The 22689-nt window shown below is 47.0% G+C and overlaps 1 protein-coding gene across 3 annotated transcripts in view; it reads left to right on the top strand.

Annotated features, from left to right (window-relative positions):
- SBF1 (SET binding factor 1) overlaps positions 1-22689 on the top strand; it is a 150034-nt gene that overhangs the window by 76104 nt on the left and 51241 nt on the right. For all 3 annotated transcript variants that reach the window (XR_012655569.1, XM_075064079.1, XM_075064086.1), the window contains exon 2: positions 10782-10867. The gene's annotated coding sequence lies outside the window, so the exon portion shown is untranslated. The remainder of the gene's footprint in view (positions 1-10781; positions 10868-22689) is intronic.

Genomic DNA, 22689 nt, shown 5'->3' with positions numbered 1-22689 from the left:
AGGCACGTGATCATTCCCCTCTATTCGACATTGGTGAGGTCATTGGATACTGTCTGTCCAGTTTTGGGGACCTGCACTACAAGGAAGATAGGATTGGTGAAAGTGGAAAGAGTTCTAGCGAGGGCAGGGCACATGACTTACAAGGAGAGGCTGAGAGAACTGGGCATATTTACTCTGCAGAAGAGAAGAATGAGCGGGGATTTGACAGCTGCATTCAACTACCTGAAAGGGGGTTCCAGAGAGGATGGATCTAGACCAGGGATTGGCAACCTTTGGCACGCGGCTCACCAGGGTAAGTACCCTGGTGGGCCAGGCTGGTTTGTTTACCTGCCACGTCCACAGGTTCGGCCAATTGCGGCTCTGGCTGCAGTTTGCCATTCCAGACCAGTGAGGGTGGCGGGAAGCAGCGGCCAACACATCCATCGGCCCATGCGAGGAGCTGCAATCGGCCAAACCTCGACGCGGCAGGTAAACAAACCAACCCAGCCAGCCAGGGTGCTTACCCTGGCGAGCCGCGTGCCAAAGGTTTCCAATCCCTGATCTATATTGTTCTCAGTGGTAGCAGATGACAGAACAAGGAGTAATGGTCTCAAGTTGCAGTGGGGGAGGTTTAGGTTGATTATTAGGAAAAACTTTTTCACTAGAAGGGTGGTGAAGTGCTGGAGTGGGTTACCTAGGGAGGTGGTGGAATCTCCTTCCTTAGAGGTTTTTAAAGTCAGGCTTGACAAAGCCCTGGCTCAGATGATTTAGTTGGGGATTGGTCCTGATTGAGCAGGGAGTTGTACTAGATACCTCCTGAGGTCCCTTCTTACCCTGATATTCTATTACTTTCTCCAGGGTACCATGAAACTGCTCCAGTTCATATGAGTGGGTATTTGATAGCCACATTTTTGCTGGTGCTAAGAGGCTCTGCTTTACTCTGGGGCAGACGGCTGTGCTGTAAGTAGTTTTCTGGCAGACTGATCTGTCCATGGCATTAGTTATCATAGAATATCAGGGTTGGAAGGGACCTCAGGTCATCTAGTCCAACCCCCTGCTCAAAGCAGGACCAATCCCCAGACAGAATTTTGCCCCAGATCCCTAAATGGCCCCCTGAAGGTTTGAACTCACAACCCTGGGTTTAGCAGGCCAATACTCAAATCACTGAGCTATCCCATCCCCCTATGAAGCTGCAGGTGGTTTTTGCAATGCAGCTGTCCCACCCACATTTTATGGTAGCTCTGCTGTAGAAGAGGGATGTCCAAACTTTGCCTAATCCAGGGGCTGCAATGGCTAGTTTGTCAGTAGCCCAAGGGCTATGCCTGACTTGCATATAATAGAGCAGATTGCATCCTCCTCTTTCTGATGCCTACTCCTTTCGGACTACAGTTCCCAGTATGCAGTGCTCCAACTCTGCCACAGCTAAACAGGCTTCACTGCTAGCTGATGTCTGTAGCCTTTGTGTGCTAGTGCAGTGGGCTCCAAACTTTTTTGATCGCACGTCCCTATCCGTAAAAAAGGTTTTGAGCATGCGCCCCTGCCACACCGGCTCTACCGTTTTTGCCAAAGCGGGGTGGGGGAGCCGCTCGGACTCCTAGCTGAACTAAGGAAGCACAAAAAAAAATAAATGCTCCTCCTGCCGTGCACCCCCAAGGATCCTCTTGTGCACCCCACTTTGGAGAGCGCTGTGCTGGTGTATTAATGTTGCTAGCCTCGCGGTAGAATTCCGAGGGTGCATTCTACTCTCCTGCAGCATAAGCTTTTAGGATTTTACAACTTTTGAAATGGCTTCAGTTTTATGGTCTTGCGCAGTTTCTGGAATCTTCTCCACTGAGACTTCTCTGGAACTGAGCTCCAGCTTTGTTTTGATCTACAGAATCCATTCTTAACTCATTTTAAACTACAGGTTGTCAGTTTTACTATAGTGGTACTTGTATGTGAAGTGTCCCACATCACCACCTCTGCCAGGTGGAGCTAGTCCATCTCCGGTCTCATAAGGGGCTTATAAACATTGTGCTCTGCCTGGTTTCACTTTCACCTGTGCTACATAATACCAAGCAATGGGTATGATCAGTGACATCCGTGGAATCGTGTCAGACTGTGGAAACACTAATTGCTGGGACAGAGTTGGCACATCGTGCAGACTGTCATTGGAAAGCTCCTGGTGACATTACTGACGGACTAAGGTGCTTGGTCAGTAGAGACAAAGGCTTTGTCTACAGTAGGCGTTTCAAACACGCAGCTTGCAGCCGCCCCCCGCCTTCCCCAAGCATTTACCTAGAGTGGCTCTGGCCCGGTGCACACCGGGGGCAGGGCAGGCTCCCTGCCTGCCTGCCTCACCCTCATGCTGCCCTGGGAAGCAGAAAAGATGTTGGGGAAGAGAGGTGCAGGGCTGTGTGTTGCTGTTGCTTCAGGCACCACCCCCAGCAGCTCCCATTGGCTGCGGTTCCCCGTTCCTGGCCAATGGGAGATGCTGGGGGTGGTGCCTGAAGCAACAGCAACACACACCCCAGTGCCACTCATTCCCCATGTTGCAGCCGCTTCCCAGAGCCGTGCGGAGGCAGGGCAGACAGGCAGGGAGCCTGCCCTGCCCTCGGTGTGTGCTGGGCCAGAGCCCGACCCCCGAACTCCTCCTGCACTCAAACCCCCTGCCCTGAGCCCCTTGCCGCACCGCAACCCCTGCTGCCACTCCTGCACCACAACCCACTGTCCTGAGCCCCCTTGTTGCACCCTGACCCCCTGCCACACCCCTCCTGCACCCCAACCCACTTCCCTGAGTCCCCTGCTGCACCTCTCCTGCACCCCAACCCCCTTTCATGAGCCACCTGACCCCCTGCCCTGAATCCCCTGCCGCCCCCCAACCCACTGCCCTGAGCCCTCTTCCGATCCCCTGCCCTGAGCCCCTGCCACACCCCACACACCCCTCCTGCACCCCTTGGGGGCAGACTTGTGGTGGGGATTTTGGGGAAGGGGTTGGAATGGGGGTAGGACAGGGGCGGGGCCCCATGGAAAGGATGGAGTGGGGGCAGGGCTGAGGGCAGCCAGGGGAAGTGTCAGTAATGTGGCCCTTGGGCCAATGTACTAGTCCTCCTGTGGCCCTCGTGGATATTTGAGTTTGCGACCCCTGGTGTACACTGCCAATTGAATGACAAAACTGTCATTCACAGGTGCTCCCCCCCCCCCCCAAAGTGTTTTGTCATGGCAAATGTCAGTGTAAATAGCTCCTTGCCAGCAGGACCACTGTTCTGACCCTGGTTGGAGGGACTGCTGCAGGGCGAAACAAGACCCTGTTTTCCCCATGGGCCAGAATGTATTGCTGCCAGTCTAGTCAGTCACAGCCTTTACCAGCCTGTGAAGCAAACCCAACTCTTTTCTGAGCATTCACGTCTGGTCTGGAGTTGATGCAGCAGGGGTAGATCAATCTATGATGGGAGGAAGGAGGTAGGGGCTGAGTAGGATAGCAGGTGTGGATACAGGAAGGGTTGAGATTAAGTGGAAGTTCAGATGTGTCCATGGCTGAGAGAGACTTTGAAGAGAAGTCAGTTTATTGTGGGTTTCTGGTATGGGGTGATGCATGTCTATCTGCATAGGTGAGAAGTGTACTGAACAGATTGGTATCTGGAGATAGGTGGTATAGGTGGGGATACAGAAGACAGAATTTTGGGTTAGCTCCCTTCCAAATGTTCAGCGGTAGAGTCTGCTCTTTTCTGTTTGCTGGGTAGTTTCTGTGTGGCCTCATAAACTATCGAAAGTTTGTTCCATGGGGCTCTCCAGTTGGCTGCAGGCCCTGGCCTGTTTGTAACCCACATATGCTGCAAGTCTGTGCTGTTGAGAGCCGTCCATTCCCCGGGAAGGATCCTTTAACCCCATGGCCAGCCTAGCCAAGAGTTACACTTTGTTTGGGTTGGTGAGTCAGCTGAGCGCTTCAGTTTTTAAACACATCTAAATGTTTCAATATCGTGATAAAGTAGCATCAGACTCATAGACTCGTAGGTCAGAAGGGACCAATATGATCATCTAGGTCTGACGTGCCTGCCAAGCAGGCCATCGAACCGCTAACCCATACTCACTTTATAACAACCCCCTAACCCAGTGACTGGAGTATTGAAGGTCCTCAAAAATTGTGGTTTGAAAGACTTCAAGCTGCAGAGAATCCACAGCAGTGAACCCGCCCCAGCTGCAGAGGAAGGCGAAAAACCTCCAGGGCCCCTGCCAATCCACCCTGGGGGAAAATTCCTTCCCGACCCCAAATATGGCGATCGCTAACCCTGAGCATGTGGCAAGGCTCACCAGCCAGCACCCAGGAAAGATTCTCTGCAGTAACTCAGATCCCATCCCATCCAACATACCCCTCAACAGACCACTGAGCAGACTATCTGCTGTAATTCCAAGATCAATTGCCCAAATTAACTATCCATCATATCATCCCCTCATATACTATCAAGTCTAGTCTTAAAGCCAGATAAGTCTTTTGCCCCCACCAACTTCCTCGAACGGCTTTCCAGAAATTACTCCTATGGTTAAGAAAACCTTCATCTAATCTTCAAGTCTAAACTTCCTAATCCAGTTGTAAACCCATTTGTCACGTGCCTACATTAGTAAACTTATAATTCTCTCCTCCTACGTTAATCCCTGACTATATTTATGATAGAGCAAGCATATCCCCCTGCATCCTTCTTTTGTTAGGGCTAAACAAGCCAGCTCTTTGAGTCTCCTTTCATAAGCAGTTTCCATTCCTCGGATCATCCTACGTAGCCCGTCTCTGAACCTGTTCATTGAATCATCCTTCTTAAACTGGACACAGAACTGCACACAATATTCCTAGGTGGCGTCTCACCACGCCTTATGTAATGCAGTAATACTAAGCTATCCAGAGAGCAGTGACCAAGAGTTACCTTAAATCTTCTTGGCCTTATGCAATCTAGCACTGGCGCACAGGAAGGAAAAGCAAAAGCGCTTCCGCAACACAAAACATACAGACACATATGTTCCTAACCAGCAGGTAGAAACAGCAGAGGCGCAGCAGCAGCTGTCCTGGTCAGCTCATCAGGAGCAGAAAGAGCACTCAATGTGAACACATGACAGGGAAAGAGCTTTTAAATGCGGTTGCATTGCATAGTGAAGCAGAGAGGCAGGGTAGGCTACTGAAAGTAACTAACGCATGCAGGAAAGTGTTACAACAGGGCATTCTATATATTACGTACACAATGGGCTGATTTAATAAAGACAAAAGTAGCTAAAGGGAGACAGGTCAGTCCATGGACTTGTACAATGTGGCCATCCTTATCTTTGCCTAAGTATGGTGTCTGCCTCACAAGTCCCGTGTTAAAGCTTCATCACGATCCAGCGTGGAACCTGGCTGCATCTGGACCAGTCATTTCTTGTGCCGGTCAGTATTAAGATAGATTTGCAGTAGCTCCATTACATGCAAATGAAATGCAGGCTAGAGACTTGTTCAAGTCAGAAACATTGGATGAACCATGGAAGGAAAAAAACGCAGCATATCATTGCATGGAGTCACGGCGATGCTCTGGAACAGCTCCCCACAAAAGCCAGTCAGGACTTGGGGAGCCTCCTCTCACTTGGAGCAGACTTGTCAGGGCAAGAGCTCACATGTTTCATCGCCTGGGTCTCTCCTGGAGATTCAGCATCCTGTGCCCTCCGTGCGCTCCACACGCGAGCCCACCCCTGGTGGGGTCTGGGAACCACAGGGTCCTGCACCCCACTTTGCAGTCGGACATGATCTTAGCAGCCAGTAAAACAGAGGTTTATTTGATACAGGAACAGGGTCTAAAAAGAGCTGTAGATACACGCGAACTAGACCCTCGCCAGGTCCATTGCTGGGGGGCAGTGAGCCAGACCCCCAGGTCTGCACTTCACCCTCATCACAGCAGTCCAGACTAACAACCTCCCCTCCCCCCTTCCTCTCTGGCCAGCGTCTTTCCCGGGCCAGCGAGGCTACCTGACCTCTTTGTCTCTAACACCTTCAGCTGGCACCTTTGCAGGGGAGGGGCCCAGGCCATCAGTTGCTAGGAGACAGAGGGTCAGGCATTTAGGTGCACTGGCCCTTTGCTCTGCCAGATACTTAAGAACTGCCTAGGGGACACTGAGGCACCAGCACAGTATTCAGAGAAAACATTAAGAACATTCCCAGTTCGTCACAATCATTAACAGGTGCAAATGTATATTCCATATGTAGCAGACATGAACCATTTTGCAGCTGCTCCAGGGAGCTTGCCAGAATGTGAGGTGAGCGCCAGTATTTTGTAGCAGAATCTAAGCTTTCATTGCAAATAAATAAATAACTAAATCACATTTCTTAGTCTTTATGATTTGAGTCCCCCAAATGTAACTCGATCCCATATTGTCTTCCTGTAATTATATCTTTAACCTCTCCTTGAAACAACCCAAAGTTGTGAGCTACCCCATTAATTTCAACCCTTAAATACTAAGATGTAGGCACCATATATATGCTAACATCACAACTTCAGTGTTGCTCTGAGCTTTCACTTCCAATAGTTTTAGTTGAAATGTCTTGCTAATGTAATCCATTGGTTTTTGGATGCAGTGCTTGACATTGTGGTGAGATGTGGGGGAAATAGAGGGTCACCTCCTTTTTGTCAAGGGTTACTATTCTTTCAAAACAACTTGGTGTGAGGGTTTTTGAGATTACAAGTTTGTTTGATAAAGGTAATAGTGGTGCTGTAATATACTTGATTTCTGTAGGCATTTGACTTGGCACCGCATGACATTTCGATTAAAAAAAACAAACTAGAACAGGGGTCGGCAACCTTTCAGAAGTGGTGTGCCGAATCTTCATTTATACACTCTAATTTAAGGTTTCACGTGCCAGTCATTCATTTTAACATTTTTAGAAGGTCTCTTTCTACAGGTCTATAATATGTAACTAAACTATTGTTGTATGTAAAGTAAATAAGGCTTTTAAAATGTTTAAGAAGCTTCATTTAAAATTCAATTAAAATGCAGAGGCCCCAGAGTGGTGGCCAGGACCCAGGTGTGAGTGCCACTGAAAATCAGCTCGCGTGCCGCCTTTGGCACCCGTGCCATAGGTTGCCTACCCCTGAACTAGAATGATACAAAATCCAATGCAGCATACTTCTCTATTCCTACATGAGACTGCCCTATTTATACATCCCAGGACTGTATTAGTCCTATTGGCCAGTGTCACGCTGGGAGCTCACGATCATCTGATTATCAACCATGACCCGCAAGTGTTTTTCAGAGTCACTGCTTCCCAGGATAGAGCCCCCTGTCCTGTCAGTGTGGCCTCGGTTCTTTGTTCCTAGATATGATTTTACATTTGGCAGTATTAAGAACTAGATAAGTTCATGGAGGATAGGTCCATCAATAGCTATTAGCCAAGATGGACAGGGATGATGTCCCCAGCCTCTGTTTGCCAGAAGCTGGGAATGGGCAACAGAGGATGGGTCACTTTATCATTACCTGTTCTGTTCATTCCCTCCGGGGCACCTGGCGTCGGCCACTGTCAGAAGACAGGATGCTGGGCTAGATGAACTATCGGTCTGATCCAGTATGGCCGTTCTTATAACAGTCACTTGAGTTCAGTTCACTGAGTGATCCAGGTTGCTTTGTATTAGTGACTTGTCCTCTTCATTATTTACCACTCCCCCAATTTTTGCTTTATCTAAAAGCTTTATCGGTGATTTTGGTTTCTTCTCAGTTATTAATAAAAATGCAAAATAGTGTAGGACCCAGAGCCGATCCCTGCAGGACCCCACTAGAAACACATCTATTCAGTGATGATTCCAGGTGAACAATTACAGTTTGAGACCTGTCAGTTAGACAGTTTTGAACCCATTTAATGTTATATTACCTCTGTATTGGGCACTGATGGAACTACTACTGGAGTAGTCTGTCTAGTTCTGATGTCCACAATTCAAGAAGGATGTTGATAAATTGGAACAGGTTCAGAGAAGAGCTGTGAGAATGAATACAAGATTAGAAAACCTGCCTTATTGTGATAGAATCAAGGACCTCAATCTGTTTAGCTTAACAAAGAGACGATTACTGGATGACTTCATCAGTCTATACGTACCTACATAGGAAAGAGAAATTTGATAAGAGGACTCTTCAATCTAGTGAACCAAGTTGTAAAGATTCAATGGCTGAGTGTTGAAGCTAGACTGGAAACAAGGCATACATTTTTAACAGTGAGAATAAATAACCAGAGGAACGACTTATCAAGGTTTGTGATGGATTCTGCATCACTGACAATGTTTAAATCAAGAATGGATATTTTTCTATAAGATCTGCTCTAGTTCAAAAGGGAATGAATTTGGGGAAGTCCGTGGCACGTGGGAGGTCAGGCTAGGTGATCAGAGTGGTCCCTTCTGGCCCTAGGATCTGAATCTATGAAAAGCGGAGTAATGAATGGAAATGCGCTGATTGGTTCATCCCTGTTTGGATTTACTTGGAACAGCGTAAAATGTCCAATTTGCCATAGAAGCTCAGCACTTGGGTGCTACAAAATCCAGGAGGCTTTGGGCAAGATTTACACCCAACTTGACACAAGTGCCTTACGTGAATCTGCCTTTTTTTTTTTTTTTGGCCAGGCTCTGAGAGGGGTAGGTATTAAATTTCTAATCAAAGCTGTTGGGTCAGGTAGGTCTTGAAGTGAGTGTTGCTGTCTGAGAGGAGGCACATGAGACGGTAGTGGGTGGAGAGAGGTAGTGTCCTGAGGGCAGGGAAAGGAGCACACACTAGCATCACACTGGACACTCTCTATGTACATAACTTGGTGCTGACCTTTCTTTTTTGGTCCTTGGACTATAATTGGCATGTGTTCTGTTGTCTGTGTTTTTAAATACAGCTGTGGGTGGCTGTTGGTAAGTGGAGTGTTTGAAACTGTTCTAGCTCCCCAAAATAGCCCTGCAGTGGTCCATGCATTTTGGAGTGAGGCTTTTCCTGTTATGCGGCCCAGAGGTATGCCAGGGTCAGCCGGCCTCTGTGGCTGGAAAGCAGTCTGCAAGTGACGTTAGAGAGGTTGAAGGGGTGGGAAGTGTGGTGTCCTTTGCAGCTGGAGTTGTATTCAGTAAATGGTGAGGACCACTGGCAGTGGACACTGTTTTGACAGAACATAGTACACCTGGACCTGGTAGAGGAGACTGTGCAAAGCCGTGAAGGGAGTTTCAGGATGAAGGATTAGGGCAGACGCTTTGGTATCTGAAGGCTTGGCAAGGGATTAACCCCTCTCTAAACAGAGTCAGAAGGTATTTTACTAGATAAAATTTACTAGGCACTTCCCTGGGAAAGGTTCATGATGCAGCAAGCATCTATTTACATGTCTCCTAGTGTTTCTGTGGACTGCTGCTCACTGGTTTTTGTCTCAGGATTAGGGATGGTATCTATTCTGTGGAAGCACAGGGCTCTGTACATATATCTCAGCTGGTTAATACCTTTCTGAGTCCTCTTTCAAAAGCAGAAGTATTGAAGTTTATACAGACTGAGCACTAGAATGATATTATGCAAACCTTGATCCCCACCATACTCCTATGAGAGGGCTGGTCTACACTACGGGGAAAAATCAATCTTAGATACGCAACTTCAGCTACGTGAATAACGTAGCTGAAGTCGAATATCTAAGATCAGATTACTCACCCGTCCTCACTGCGCGGGATCGATGTCTGCGGCTCCCCCTGTCGATTCCGGAACTCGGTTGGGGTTCGTGGAGTTCCGGAATCGATATAAGCGCGCTCGGGGATCCATATATCGCGTCTAGATGAGACGCGATATATCGATCCCTGAGCAATCGATTGTAACCCGCCGTTACAGCGGGTAGTGTAGACGTAGCCAGAGAGGTCAATGTTATCCCCAGACTTGTCCATGACTAAACTGTATAGATGGTAGAAGTGAAATCCATCTTGAGTCCTGACTCCCCACTGCATGCCTCGTCCACTAGAATACGTATGCAATTTTCTGCTAATGATTTGACATCTAAAAGGGGACACTAAAAGTTCTACAGACCTTAAATAGCATTGCATTAGTCACTCCTTTAGGATTACAGATTTCCTTGCAGCGTTTGCAACTAGAACGTTGCAGCCTTATACTGGTGTTTAGGAACCAAAATGTTAAACTGACCTATGTATTTCTGTGGTCCAAGCTGAGTGAAATGCAAAATACAAACTGTCGATGGTGAAAAAGGGAATTAATGTTCAAATCTTTCAGCGTCTGTATTATTTTAGTAACATAAGGTAAGAAATTTTGAGATTTAACCTAACCAGTGATGTTACACAACTTCTCACATTTTAGTTCACCTTTAAGAGGCGCTGAATCCCTGAGTAGTTTGATAGCTCAGGAAGTGGTTCTCTGTAGCCTATTCTCTTTGAGCTCTAGGAAGGTGCTAAATTGGGTCAGTTTGAATTCACTCTCCATTGTTGCTTTGCTATGTTTGGGGTAAGGGTCCTGCTGTATGTACCTGGGGCATATGTAGGGTGGCTGTTGGCTTAGGAATCAAAGTTCTGACTTCTGATGTAGCTCGACTATTTACTTGCTGTCTAACCTGGGGAAAAAATAACTTTCCCTCCGTCTGGTTCCCCTCATGTACCATGGAGAGAATTCTTTCTCCCAGGGTGGGTGTGAGGGTTAGTTCATGTTTGTGCTGTACCTACACAGAATAACTGCAAGGCTCTGCTTGTGTGCAGTTCTGGAGTTTGCCATTGTTGCTCACTGCCTGGCTCTGGCAGGAGGTTAAAATGGCAGCTGGCCACAGCAGCAGGGCTGCCTGCATTCTTCTAATACTTTCCTTCTGCTTATTTTTGTAGGGAGCAGGAATGGCCAGGGGCAGATACTCCAGCGCTTCCCGGAGAAGGACTGGGAGGATAACCCCTTCCCACAGGGCATTGAACTGGTGAGTATTTTGGCTGTTGGACTGGGACCTCCCAGTATTGTGTGCATGCGTGTATGTGCAAAGCAGGTTGTAGCTCTGTGTTAGTACAGTGGGCTGGGGTACTGTGCATGCAGGCTTCAGGGATATGTCGTCTTTGCATGTCAGCAGGACTTTGGCCAGTTTTTGGGCCAAACCCTTGTGTGGAGAACAGTCACTGCTCCTCTCGGCAGGGACCTAGGTCTCCACAAGCCTTGCATTGCTCTTCTATGACACCTGCTGGTCTACAGCTCCTTGCTGTTTTCCGGATGGAGAAGAAGAGCAGGTGGTGCATATTTTAGAAGGGATGTGTGATGGGTCTCTCCCAGCTGGAACTGAGGTACAGCTGAGCCCTCTGTCTCACTAATGAGTTCACTCTTGCACTGTTGTCACCGTGCCTCTGTGGGTCATTTCAGGACAAGTTGCTGGGGAAAAGGGCAGACACACCTCTTCCATGAGATATATTATACCAAACCAGCAACAAAAGTAAACTTCTTTCTCACCACACTGGCTAACAAGAAGTCAGAAAAGCAGCCTCCTTAGGTATTCCAGTCCTGAATTCAGCACTCAGACACTAGACTTAATGATGAGTGGTTATTTAAAACCAACTTAATCAAACAAAAGGGTTCTTATCGCAAAGGGCCAGCCACATACCTAGGTCAATATACAACTCCAATCTTACCCAATAATCATGCTGTAACTAATCTTTAGTATCTAATATCTAAACATTTATAAAAAGAGGGGGGAAAAAAAGGTGAGTTAAAATTGGTTAAAGGAATCAAATACATACAACAATTGCAAGGTTCTTGGATCAGACTTGAAGCAGTGATGGAATAAACTGCTGGATTGTTAAAGTCTCTGGTTTGCTTCCAAATCACTGGAAGGTCCTCGTCCCTTGGTTAGAATGCTCCCATTAGTGGGTAAAGTCCATAGTCCAAGATGTTTGAGCAGGAAAGAAGGCAAAATGGAGATGTTTCCAGGTCCTGTTATAACTTCTGCCAAGTGAAGGAAACCCATTGTTCTAACTTTGTTGTAAATTACAGGTAACAAGATGGGGTTTGGAATCACGCGGGCAGTCACATGTCTATGCATGTTTTGCCTTAACTCATGCAGAGGCCACTACCCATACTCTAGTTAGAACATTCACATGAATAAGTCCATCGGGTCGTGGGATGGGCACTTCCATGGTCCATTGTGAGTTATGTTCCTTGATCAGCCATTAACTTGAATATTCCTTCAAAGATGTGCAAGACTGAACCTTGTGGATGTTACCACAAGGTGCCAAACATTTGAAATAACATGTACAATAGTATAAATCATAACTTCAGTTACAAAAAATGATTCATGCATACAAATGGTAATAATCATGTTCAGCAATCATAATCTTTTCATAGATGCCTTTTGTATCTTTGTACAGTATTTGATGCATTTATCGCGGGTAGCAACTTATCTATATGTCAGATTTTAATCAGTAAATCACAAACTTCAGAGCCCTGGAGGTTTTTCATGTTCCTCTGCAGCATGGGGCACGGGTCACTTGCTGGAGGATTTCTCTACATCTTGAGCGTCTTTAAACCATGATTGAGGACTTCCAGTAACTCAGAATAGGTCAGGGGTTTGTTACAGGTGGAGTGGGTGAAGATTCTGTCGGGCCTGCAGATTGTGCAGAGGTCCAAAACTGGGATGACCATAAAATGGTTCCCTTCTGGACCTTATGTCTAGCTATGTGGGGACCTTCGGCTCTCTGGAATCTATGCACTATATCCACTGGATCTCCTTTTTCCACCATGCTTGTTGACACCCTCAAAGAATTCTAGTCGATTGGTGAGGCATGATTTCCCTTTAAAACAAAACATGTTGACTATTTCCAAACAAATTATCACGGAATATCAGGGTTGGAAGGGACCTCAGGAAGTCATCATGTCCAACCCCCTGCTCAAAGCAGGAGCAATCCCAACTAAATCATCCCAGCCAGTGACTTTGTCAAGCCTGGCCTCCTCTCTGATGGAGCCCACTCCTTTTAACCCATTCCAGTGCTTCAGCACCCTCCTATGAAACAGTTGTTCCTAATATCCAAAACTAAACACTCCCCCACTGCAACTTGAGACCATTACTCCTGTTCTATCATCTGGTACCCGCTGAGAACAGTCTAGATCCATCCTCTCTCTTTGAACCCCCTTCAGGTAGCTGAAAGCAGCTATCCAAATCCCCCTCATCTTCTCTTCTGCAGACTAAACAATCCCAGTTCCTCAGCTTCTCCTCATAAATCATGTCTCCAGCCCCCTGATCATATTTTTATTGCCCTCACTCGGTTCTCTTTCCATTTTTCCACATCCTCCTGTAGTGTGGGGCCCAAAACTGGACACAGTACTCGGATGAGGCCTCACCCAATGTCAAATAGAGGGGAAGATCATTCCCTCGAATCTGCTGGCAATGCCCCCTACTATACAGCCCAAAATGCCTTAGCCTCTTGGCAACACGGGCACACTGTGAAATTTTTGTTCTCTGTGTGTCTGACAATTTTGTTCTTTGATAGTTTCAACCAATTTGCCCTGAACTGAAGTGAGGCTTACTGGCCTGTAGTTGCCAGGGTCACCTCCTGAGGGCCCTTTTTAAAAATTGGCGTTGGTGTTAGCTATCCTCCAGTCATTTGTACGGAAGCTGATTTAAATGCTAGGTTACAGTCAGATGACTGTTAGTAGTCCTGCGTTTACATTTGAATTCCTTCAGAACTCTTGGGTGATACCATCAGGTCCTGGAGACTTATTACTTTTTAGTTTACAATTTGTTCCAAAACCACCTCTAATGACACTCCAATTTGAGACAGTTCCTCAGATTTGTTCACCCAAAAAGAATGGCGTCAGGTTTGGGGGGGAAAGTCGCCCTCCACCATCCTCAACAGTGAAGACCAATGCAAGGAATTCATTTAGTTTCTCCGCAGTGGCCTTATTGTCCTTGAGTGCTCCTTCAGCATCTCGATTGTCCAGTGGTCCCACTTGTTGTTTAGCAGGCTTTCTGCTTCTGATGTATTTAAAAGTGTTTTTGCTATTACTTTTGGAGTCTTTGGCTAGCTGTTCAAATTCTTTTTTGGACTTTCTAATTAGATTTTTGCACTTTGCCAGAGTTTATGCTCTTTTCTATTTTCCTCATTAGGATTTATCTTCCACTTTTTAAAGGATGCCTTTTTGCCTCTCACTGCTTTTTACTTTAACTACGGTGGCTCTTCTTTGGTTCTCTTACTACGTTTTTTAAATTGAGGTATACGTTTAAGTTGAGCCTCTATGATGTCTTTAAAAAGTTTCCACGCATCTTGCAGGGATTTTACTTTTGGTGCTGAACCTTTTAATTTCTGTTTCACTAACCTCATTTTTGTGCACTTCCCCTTTCTGAAATTAAAAGCTACATTGTTGGGCTGCTGTGGAATTTTCCCCACCACAGGGATGTTAAATTTAATTATATTATGGTCACTATTACCAAGCAGTCCAGGTATATTAACCTCTTGGACCTGATCCTGTGCTCCACTTAAGACTAAATCAAGAATTGCCTCTTCTCTTGTGGGTTTCAGGACTAGCAGCTCCAAGGAGCAGTCATTTAAGGTGTCAGGAAACTTATCTCAACACCCCTTCCTGAGGTGATAGGTACCCAGTCAATATGGGGATAGCTGAAATCTCTTTATTATTATTATTATTGAGTTTATTTTAATAGCTTCTCTAATCTCCCTGAGCATTTCAGAGTCACTAACACCATCCTGGTCAAGTGGTCTGTAATATAGCCCTAGTGCTATATTCTGATTTTCCAAGCATGGAATTACTATCCATAGAGATTCTGTAGTACAATTTAGTTCATTTAAGATTTCTACTTCATTTGATTCTACACTTTCTTTCACATATAGTGCTACTCCCCCACCAGCACGACCTGTTCTGTCCTTCCAATATATTTTGTATCCTGATGATATTGTGTCCCATTGATTGATTATCCTCATTCTACCAGGTTTCCATGATGCCTATTATATCAATATCATTTAATACTAGGCACTCTAGTTCACCCATCTTATTATTTAGACTTCTAGCATTGGTATTTAAGCATTTTAAAACTTGTCATTTTTTGGCTGTCCCCTGTTACATGGTGTAATTGAATGGGACTTTGTTTCGTTTGACTGTTTCTTATCAGATCCTTTCTGTATTTTACCATTTTCCATCCTCTCCTCCTTATTAGGACATAGGGAATCTCCAGTTATAGATCCTCCCCAAGGGCTGTCCGAACCACATGCTCCTCTGCACTTGTCAGCTTTCCCCCAGCTCTTAGTTTAAAAACTGTTCTACAACCTTTTTAACTTTAAGTCCCAGCAATCTGGTTCCATTTTGATTTAGGTGGAGCCCATCCTTCCTGTATACGCTCCCCCTCTCCCAAAAGCTTCCCCAGTTCCTAATAAAGCTGAACCCCTCCTCCCTACATCTTCGTCTCATCCATGCATTGAGACCCTGCAGTTCTGCTTGTCTAACTGGCCCTGTGCGTGGAACTGGAAGCATTTCAGAGAATGCTACCATGGAGGTCCTGGACTTCAATCTCTTACCTAGCAGCCTAAATTTGGCCTCCAGGACCTCTCTTCTATCATTCCCCATGACCACCAGTTCCTCCCCAGCACTACACATAAGATGTCTTGAGATATCTGCAACTTTCGCACCAGACAGGCAAGTCACCGTGCGGTTCTCCCGATCATCGCAAACCCAGCTATCTATTTTTCTAATGATTGAATCGCCCATTACTAATACCTGTGTCTTCCTAATAACTGGAATTCCCTCCCCCGGAGAAGTATTCTCAGTGCAAGAGAATACCACATCATCATCTAGGAGGAGGGTTCCAACTATGGGATTGTTTCCCTCTGCTCCCGTTGATGTTTTCCTTCCCTGAGGCTTTCATCTTCCTCAACAGCACAGAGGCTGTCAGATATGGGGTGGGACCATTCTAATGTGTCCTAGAAAGTCTCATCTATGTACCTCTCTGTCTCCTTTACCTCCTCCAGCTCAGCCACCCTGGTCTCCATAGTCCGTATACAGTCTCTGAGGGGCAGGAGCTTCTTGCATTGAATGCTCACATGCGCCACCAGCCCATACATGCTGCATTGGGTGCAATAAACTGGGTAGTTCCCACTCTGTTGCTGGACTTCTGCCTGCATTCTCTTTTTACTCCCGAAGCTTGTTCCCTTGTTGTTGCTTTGTTTTTATCAAACACTGTTTTGACCTTTAAGTGCAAAGAATGTTAGGTGTATTTGGCCCCTGCTCACACTTCCCCTGTAAACTCCCTTGCCAAACTCCCCTGTTAGCTGCTCCTGTTCACGAGCTCCTGTGGTTGTTTAGGAGCGGGCTTTTTAAAGCCCTGCTCTGCCTTAGTAGCCCCGCCCCCTGGTTATGTCCTCCTTTTATATCTTCTTCCAGCTTGCTGGAAAGCTTCTTTGCTGTGACCTGGGTCAAACAGTTCCTACTATGTACTGCTATCTCTGAGAGGTTTCTGTTGCACACAGTTCCTGGGGTAACCCTGGTGCTTGTGTGCATTTCCTCAATAAGTCACTAACATTGTTTGGCCTTTCTATTATTGTGCCTGAAAGGCAGCTTGTGGGTATTCTCAACCTCACAACGTTTCAGTAGCACATACAGTAACCCCTCACTTAAAGTCGTTCCAGTTAACATTGTTTTGATGTTACGTTGCTGACGATTGAAGAACATGCTTGTTTCAAGTTGTGCAATGCTCCATTATTAGGTTGTTTGGCAGCCGCCTGCTTTGTCCACTGCTTGCAGAACGAGCAGCCCATTGCAGCTAGCTGGTGAGGGCTTGGAACCAGGATGGACCAGCAGCCCCCCATCAGATCCCCACTCCCCTAAGTTCCCTGTGCGGCAGCCGCCTAGCAGGCTATCAGTTGTCGTCAATTCAGCTGTCCCACCCCCACTGCCGCGCTGCTCCTGCCCTCTGCCTTGGATCTTCTCCTGGGAGCCTCCTGCTTGCGGGGGGTGGGGGGGAAAGAGGGCTAATATCAGGGTGTCCCACTCCCCCCTGCTTATCCCATCTACATATAGAGCAGGGTGGGGACATGACAGGGCTTAGGATGGAGAGAGTGTGCTGGCCACAGCTGCTGTCTCAACTTCCTGGCCTACTTGAAAAGGCAATCTACTTACAGTAGTTCAGCATACTTAAAGGGGCAATCACACACACACACACACGATGTGTGTCTCTGTCTGCCATACTGTCTCCCCTCCTTTCATTCGTGCTGCCTTGTAGAGTATGAGGCTACATTAACTATAATGTGTTAACCCTTGAGGGCTCAGCTGAATTCTAGTTCATCATTTAGCAGTACGGCATTCCCTGGGAAATATCCCACCCTCTGACTTCACCACCTTAACCGAACTTCACAATCATCATTGCTGTGTACAGTATTCAATTGTTTAAAACTTATACTGTGTATACATATATATAATATAGTCTTTTGTCTGGTGAAAAAAATTTCCCTGAAACCTAACCCCTCCATTTACATTAATTCTTATGGGAAAATTGGATTCGCTTAAAATAGTTTCGCGTAAAGTTGAATTTTTCAAGAATGTAACTACAACATTAAGTGAGGAGTTACTGTATGTAGCCAAACTTCAGAACTTCACATAAGATGATAGCACATACATTCCAATGAGATATTCATGTCTAGCAAATCAAGACTTTTAGAATGATGCCCCAGAAGGCAGACTTTGTACAAAATACATCCTGATTATGTGACAGTGGTGAATAAGGGATTTCCAGAGTGTCAGAGGGTGAGAGATAGAAGGATGCTGGCTTTAACATTCTCCCCTGCTTCCCCAACCTCCTGTTTCATGGCTGAGCAGATCCCCTCTCCTGGCAGGGCCCCAGTGAGTATTAGGCTTCTCTGTTGTTGTTAGAGAGGGGGAATAATAGAGTCCTTATCTGCTTTCCAAGAACCTGTTAATTGCCTGTCGGCAGCATCAGGGGTCATTCATTCCTTGAGTCCTGAAGGGCATAAAAGGATTCCCTGAATCCCAGCAGAACTCAGAGGAGGGGCCCTTGTATCAGAGCCCCTCCATTTCCTGAATCTTGGCAAGGGTGTTTTTTTGGAGGGGATGCGGGATCTGGTGGCCTTGTCTGGCACTGATGGATTTAGAAGGGGCAATAATGGGGTCCCCTGGCTGAAGTAAAATCTCCATTGTCAGTCTCCTAGAAAGCTTCTCCTTCTCTGAGTCCAGTCTCGTAGGAGACCTTCATCCTGGCCTTTAGATTTCTTTCCTTAGTTCATCTCTGCTGCTGGGAGGACAACCTTGGTGTACTAGTGAGATCCAGATTGGCAAGCCTCCGTTGCACTCAGGTGCTGTAACAAGCCCACAGAGCCCTTAGCTTATTGTTTCACTGGATGTGCAGGAGCGTGGCATCACAGCTTGGCTCTGATAAGAGATGGAGCAGGCAGTTTCTGTAGGTGTGAGCTTTCTAGGCTGCCATTGTCCCCCATGTGGCAGACATTTCTGTCCAGCTGTCTTCACTGCATACTAATGCAGGCATTTGAAGAGCTTGGCCTTTGCTAGTGTCCCCATATGTAAAAGGTAAACAGGATGACCCAGGTTGTGAGCCGTCAATCCCAGGCAGACTCATGGCAATGCTGGTACAGGATGCAGTCAATAAGTAATCACAGGGTAGGTACATAATTAATGTTAGACAACATGGCTTTATGGGAAATAGGATTTGTCAGACAAACTTGATACTGTTTTTGATGAGATGATGAATTTAGTTGATAGATTGATAGAGTTCAAGGCCAGAATGGAGCATTAGATCATCTAGTATGACCACCTGTGTCACAGGGCACTGAATTTTACCCAGTTACCCCTGTACTGAGCCCAATAACTTGTTTGACTAAAGCATATTTTCCAGAAAGGCAGCCAGTGTGGATTGGAAGACATAAAGAGATGGACAATCCATCACTTCCCTGGTTAACTTCCAGTGGTTAATCACCCCCACAGTTAAAAAGAGGCTTTATTTCCGATTTGAATTTCTCTGGCTTCAGCTACTAGCCATTGGTTCTTGTTCTGCCTGTCTCCTCTAGATCAGAGAGCTCTCTGGTACCCGGTATTGCCTCCCTGTGAAGGTGCTTCTACACTGTAATCAAGTCACCTCTGAAAGTTGGCTCCTGGGGTTGTAGTCAGGCTCTTTGCAGCCCAGCTCTCGGCCCCACCTCCTCATGGACATAGAAACCAGAATTCTTTCCCCCTAGGTGTAGTAGAAGTGACTTTTGGGGGGAGAGGCTGCTGCGGAGAGGTGCAGTCTGTGCAGAGCTCGAGTCTTGGCAGCCCCAGGAGACACAAGGATTAGGGCTATGTAGAGGACTCTTATCTACAGGAAACTCCATTCCTCTTACCTGGCTCTCTGCAGAGCTGAGATTACTCACTCTGCTAGCTCATCTCTTGCCCTCTCCCTCACTTGGCAGCCAGCAGCAGTGAGCTGGGTTACAAGGAGAGAAGGTAATGACTTTTCATGCAGAGCAATGCTAGCACACCTAACAAACCAAACTAGGGTGACCAGATGTCCTAATTTTATAGGGACAGTCCCGATATTTGGGGTTTTTTCTTATATAGGCTCCTATTAACCCCCACCCCATCTCAATTTTTCACACTTGCTGTCTGGTTACCTAAACCAAACTGATTCCCGACTCGTATATAAGATCACACTGCTCACCATTCTCTGGCTTGGAACACTGATTCTGCATTGTGACAGCTCAGCCAGCAACTCTATGCAGTGCCATCAGGACAAGATATGGAGATGCAATTGCTTAATACTGCAGTGTAATTCACCCTGACTTGAATGTGGTAGGGCAGCTCCGGCTAATGCCTGGCGTTCAGGATTCCGGAGGATCCTTGTACCCTGATGGTGAGGCTTCTGCCTTGATGTGTCACCATAAGATACAGTACCTCTACTTAATGGGCTCTTTGGTGCTCATATTGGGGCGCAATTGACGTCTTGACTCACAGGGTCACTAGTGGTAAATTGCCATTTGCAGCATGTAGGGCCAGCGTTCTTTGGAGATGTCCCATGCATGGATGACCTTGCCTGACCCTGCTTGCTTGTGGCAACAGCCGAGGGGTAGAAATCTTGATTTACGTCTTCCATGGACAAGCGGGTTTTATAAAACATGGCTACTTTGTCAATAGCAGAGGGTAGCCCTGTTAGTCTGTGTGGCAAATCTGCTGGTACTGTTTAATTGGGTCTCACGCTTTCTCTTCTTTGGGGAAGGTCAGGACACCATTGCTTTCCTCTGAATCCAGTTTTTAATTACCTCACTATGTCCTTGAGGAGGAGAGTGAGAGGGAGGGACCTGGACCCCACCACTCTTTCTCAATAGGTCCCAACCCAGGGCCCTGAGGTTTATGGTGAACCACTTGAGCTTAGTCCGGTCTTCCTTCCCTGGGCTACTTCCTCTCCTGCCCTTCAGCTTGTGAAGGGCTTCTTGCCCTCCTTCTACATAAGCCAGGTGCCCTTACCTAGGGTTTTTTTGGGATTCTCAGCCCACCGCAGCACTCCTCCAAAACTTCCTTTTGGCTCTCTTCAAACTTTCGCTGCTCACACTCCTCAAACTGCTCTCTGCTCCAGCTCCCACACTGTCTGACTGAAGCAGGGGTTTTTATCACATGACTGACTGCTGGTGCTCTAATTGGCTTCAGGTGCTCTAGTTAATCTATAGCAAACCTTTCTCCCCTTGCAGGGAATAAGGCTCCCTGCTAATACTCTCTTGCTGCCCTCTGGCCATGCTGTATCACAGTCTGAATCTGTAAAAAGCAACAAAGTCCTGTGGCACCTTTAAGACTAACAGATGTTTCAATACATCTGTTAGTCTTAATAGTGCCACAGGACACTCTCTTGCTGATGGCTACTTTGTGTTGCCTTGTGTATGGGTTAGTAAGCTGGGTAGCCTCTTATGTTGGGCTGCCAGTAACGCTGCATAGTCTCCCAACTCCAGGCCTGAAGGGTGGGAGCGTATCTGCTGCTCGTTTGAGGCAGAGACTTGTGTGCAGGCCAGATGCTATGTCCAGGAATCTAGCTTCTCTTCTCCTAGTGGTTTCAGGAGGAGCTCCCAGCTGGAAGCTGGCCTGTTGTGCCCTTGGTGTGTGTCATGCATTGGAGACTGAATTCTGAAGGCATTCTGTCGTGAGGTTGGTCTTAAGCCCAAGAGGGGAGAGCTCAGTGGTTTGAGCACTGGCCTGCTAAACCCAGGGTGATGAGTTCAATCCTTGAGGGGGCCATTTAGGGATCTGGGGCAAAAACAAAACAAGAAAAACCACTGTCAGGGACAGTACTTGGTCCTGCTAGTGAAGAAGGCAGGGGACTGAACTTGATGAGCTTTCAAGGTCACTTCCAGTTCTGTGAAATAGGTACATCTCCAAAGAGAGATTGCACCCGCTGACCTCTAGCTCCTGGAGAGAGAACTGGGTTTACATAACCTGGCTGCCTTGCCTTGGCTTGAGCATGACTTCAACACCATGGAAATAGCCTGGGGTGAATTTACATAGAGGACTCCTTTTGATGCCGTTGTTCCCCTAATCCCTTTTAATGATGATTGCACACTGCAGGCCATTGCAGGCGATAGTGCTTGTCTTTGAAATCGGTCAAAGATCCCTTGGTACAGAGGGTAGGTGTTAGGGAGACAGAAGAGTTTCTGTCTCTTGTGCCCTCATCACTGTAACATCTGGACACCTGGAAGTGTGTTTCATGCCCATTGCGGTCGTCAACTATGTACCACTGTGATGGGTGCTTTAAAAATTCCTGCGGGGAAGAGGTGGATAAACAGGGCTGGTAGCTTTGGAGAGGATATAGACTAGAGCAGTGGTCCCCAACGCGGTGCTCACCTACTGGCAAGGGAGCGCCCCACCACCGAGGAGCGTGGCCGCAGAGCAAGCAGCCACCAAAATGCCACTGAGAAGTGGCAACGTCAAGAAGTGTCACCGCTGAAATGCTGCTGCTTTTTGGCGGCATTTCAGCAGCGACACTTCTTCATAATGCCGCTTCTTGGCAGCATTTCAGTAACTGCTTGTCTGGCGGCCACGCTCTTCGGCGGCTAGTCATCAGAAACCCGCCACACTGAAAAGGTTGGGGACCGCTGGATAAAGTGCTTCAGGGCTGACCCAAATCCATCTAGCCCTAATGATCCAGAAGCCTCTTGATTGAACCTCCCTGTTGATCAGGTCAGCAGGCTTTGGTCTGCAACAGGAATCCACATCGCTTTGCGCGGAGCCTGCCATCTCTCAGCATCAGACTGATACTTTCCCCAGGCTCTGGCAGAAGGGGTGATGGTGACTGGAAGGAGAAAGCTGCTCTGTTCCACATTCAGAGGAACGTAGTTTTTAAAAAGTCCCCACAAGCTGTGGTAACTGGGTAGCTCACAGCAACACCACACAGTTGTTTAGGGGAGGAAGTGAGGAAAAACCCTATATCAGTGAAAACCTCATGGGGAATTCTCAGCCACAAGGCTGGAATTCCCACCCCTTGGAGTTGGGCTGGGACCCCAAGGGTAACTCTTGTGACAAGTCCCCTGGGATCTCTGAGCTCAACCTCATCTGAAATGCGGCATTTCAAGCAGCACCAGGCTGGGATGCTGATTCAGAGGGAGGAGTTGTAATAAACGTCTGTCCCAGATTTGGACTTTAGCGTACAAAATCTGAGTGTTTATCTGAACCTCCCCCAAGCTCACTACGAGCTTGGATTTTACTTCGCTGCCACCAGATAAGAATTAGGCTCTTATCAGCCTGGATTCCCCAAATACTCCTTGGGGG

This window comes from Chelonoidis abingdonii, chromosome 1, assembly GCF_003597395.2.
Source record: "Chelonoidis abingdonii isolate Lonesome George chromosome 1, CheloAbing_2.0, whole genome shotgun sequence".
NCBI lineage: Eukaryota > Metazoa > Chordata > Testudines > Testudinidae > Chelonoidis > Chelonoidis abingdonii.
Note: the sequence above shows the minus strand (reverse complement) of the source record. Positions and strands in the feature narration are given on the sequence as shown.